This window comes from Streptopelia decaocto (genome assembly GCF_964273445.1).
Source record: "Streptopelia decaocto genome assembly, chromosome: 1".
Lineage (NCBI taxonomy): Eukaryota > Metazoa > Chordata > Aves > Columbiformes > Columbidae > Streptopelia > Streptopelia decaocto.
Genome location: NC_138663.1, coordinates 84,333,683 through 84,336,924, shown reverse-complemented (window position 1 = coordinate 84,336,924; position 3,242 = coordinate 84,333,683). Strand labels below are relative to the sequence as shown.

Here is a 3,242-nt window from a genome sequence, read left to right as displayed (position 1 = left end):
TCCCCCCAGCAAATTAGAATTCTGCTGACATTCTCAACTGCATTGGCCATTTTCTGTGTCTAGAATAATGAGCTTATCACCTGTCTTAATTGACTTTTGGGGTGCCTCTGTGACACCCTCTATGCCTCTTAGACATGTAGCATTGACCAAGTCTGGGACTAAGTTTTGACCCAATCACACCTAGGCTTCTCTCTAAGAAGGAGTTTAGAAAGCAAGGGAGTCCATTCTGAACCTCGTGACTCAACGGGAGGGCCTCCCTCTTCCCTTTTACATTTCCTGTCCCCATATGTTTATCACTCTAAAACAACTCTTGCCCACTTCTGAGTGAGCTGTGCCATCCAACTCTATTAAGCCACACTTTTCTTTAAGTGATCTAAACACTGCTCTGCAGCAAGCAGGAGCCTAAATCACTCATCCACAACAGATTGTTAGGGGAGATGGCATCAATGGCTCTATAAAAGTAGAGGTAAATGAGATCCTCTGCTCTTCCTTTGCCCACAAAGCTGATCACATCATTGTAGGAGGCAAAGAGGTTGGTTAAGTGTGATTTCTCGTTCATAACTACTTGCTGACTACTCCAAAACACCTTCTTGTGCCTCATGTGTTTGAAAATGCTTTCCAGGAGGATAGATTCCATCACCTTGTCAGGGACTGTATTTGCCATCACAGAAACATGGTGGGATGACTTGCACAGCTTGAGTGTTGCATTGGATGGCTATAAACTCTTCAGAAGGGATAAGCAAGGGAGGAGGTGAGATAGACCTGTATGTTAGGGAGTGTTTTGGTTGTCTAGAGCTTCATGAGGGTGACAATAAGGTTGAGTGTTTATGGGTAGGAATCAGGGGGAAGGACAACGAGGCAGATATCCTAGTGGGAGTCTCTTACAGACTACCCCACCGGGATGAAAAGGCAGATTAAATATTCTGCAGGCAGATGGAAGAAGTCTCGCGGTCACTAACCCTTGTTCTTGTGGGGACTTCAACCTACCATATGTCTGCTAGAAATACAACAGAGCAGAGAGGAAACAGTCTAGGAGGCTTCTGGGCTGTATGGAAGACAACTTCCTGACACAGCTGGTCAGTGAGCCGGCTAGGGAAGGTGCCCCACTGGACCTGTTTGCAAACAGAGAAGGACTTGTGGGCAATGTGTCAGTTGGAGGTCACCTTGGGCATACCAATCATGAAATGATCAAGTTTTCTGTTCTTGGAGAAGAAAGGAGGGCAGTCAGCAGAACTGCTGCCTTGAACTTCCAAAGGGCAGACTTTGACCTGTTCTGGAGGCTGGTTGGCAGAGTCCCTTGGGAAGCAGTCCTGAAGGGCAAGGGAGTCTAGGAAGACTGATCGCTCTTCAAGAAGGAGATCTTAGAGGCATAGGAGCAGGCTGTCCCCACGTGCTGAAAGAGAAGCTGGCGGGGAAGAAGACAGCCTGGCTGAACAGAGAGCTTTGGCTAGAACTCAGGAATAAAAGGAGAATTTATAACCTTTGGAAGAAGAGGTAAGCAAGTCAGGAAGACTACAAGGATGCCGTGAAGTTATGCAGGGAGAAAATGAGAAGGGCCAAAGCTCAACTAGAGCTGATCCTGGCTACTGCTGTAAAAGGGAACAAAGAAAGGAGAGCAAAGGAGAATCTCCACCCACAGCAACAGCGGATGAGGGAAAGGCTGAGGTTTAAAATGCTTTCTTTGCCTCAGTCTTTAATAGTTATACCAATGGTTCTCCATGTACACAGCCCCCAGAGTCAGAAGACAGGGACAGGGAGCAGAATGAAGCCCCAGTAATCCAAGGGGAAATGGTTAGCGGTATGCTACACTACTTAGACATGCACAAGTATATGGGGCCAGATGGGATCCAGCCAAGGGTGCTGAGGGAGCTGGTGGAGGTGCAAGAGGAGAAAATCATGTACTGTCCAATATAGGCCTGTGTGTGTGCTGGGGGCAGATCCCTTTTTACATTGGAGGGTTTGTGCTATGCTGCTTCAGCTTTGGAGTCACTGTGGGTCTTCTTCAGCACAGAAATAGGTGCCTGAGTCATTGAGAAAGGCATGATCTATCTCCACAGATAAGCGGCTCCCCTTAGTCCCATGACTCTTGAAGTGGTTTCTGTATTGGTTCTCAATCTCTGCCATGCCACCTTCCACTGAGTATACAACCAACTGCAGAGTGGCATCCTTCCCCAGGGCCAGCTTGTACCAGTACATGGCTGAGAATGCATTAACCTTTTTGGAACAGTTCAGTGTCACAGAGTCTCCCTCTCGGACAACTGTGTCTGGTGATTGCTGAAGGGCCTGGCCTAGAAGGAGAATGGAAGAGATGTGAGCAGTGAAACATGTTGTAGTGGACAAGAAAACACCTCCTTGAACTGTGACATGGGGTGGGGTGACATAAGGATGTCAGGAAGCTATGGGACAATGCCCTCTTTCTCTGAGAGAGACACATCGGTGAGAAAAAAACCACCACAACATCCTTAATGAAATATTTAAAAAAAAAAAAAAAGTTAATTAAATAGTCTCAACTGAAGTATTAAACTATGACAGAAAAAGCCATTCATAGAGTTGTAGCGTTTTCCAAGTGAAGAGGTTCAGAATAAGCTCACCTTGTTCATTGCACATCCTTCCCCTGGAAGTCTTGGAGAATGAGGCAGTGCCAACAACCGTGCGCACAGCTGAGGCAGCAGCATTGGCTCCAGTGCACCTGCTCAAGCAGAAGGGAAGCTCACTTACCTGCATGGACCAGGATTGCCCCAAGGAACCAGTGGAAAACCATGGAAAAAGGCCACCTCCTGACAGTGGCAGCGCAGGTAGAGAGATGTGTGAAAAGGGGGGATCTCTTTGCAAGTGGGCAAAGCACTGAGAGAGAGCTTGAACTGTGAGAAGGCCTTTGGCTGCCTGGGAACAGCAGGGAAGGACACCTGCATGAAAGCATGAGGTGCACTTACTCTGCTCTACTGGCTTCCTCCTGTGCGTGAGTGCGTGTCTGCGTAGGTGGGAAAGAAGAGTTACCACAGGAGCATGCTGGGGCTGTGCGGCAGCCCAAGTGTGTGCACAGCAGAGAGATCCACAGGTATCACTCCTGCCTTTAAGAAGGTGAAGAAGGAAGACCTGGAGAACTATGGGCCAGTCACCCTCCCCTCAGTCCCAGACAAGGTGATGGAATCTATCCTCCTGGAAAGCATTTTCAAACACATGAGGCACAAGAAGGTGTTTTGGAGTAGTCAGCAAGTAGTTATGAACGAGAAATCACACTT

General features: G+C 47.8%; 1 gene segment (V, D, J or C); it reads right to left on the bottom strand.

The window, feature by feature from the left end:
• Positions 1-1,986: 1,986 nt before the first annotated feature.
• LOC309453011 (T cell receptor beta variable 14-like) lies at positions 1,987-2,607 on the bottom strand. The segment is given in 2 exons: positions 2,592-2,607; positions 1,987-2,288 (listed from the first exon to the last, which is right to left on the bottom strand).
• Positions 2,608-3,242: the final 635 nt, after the last annotated feature.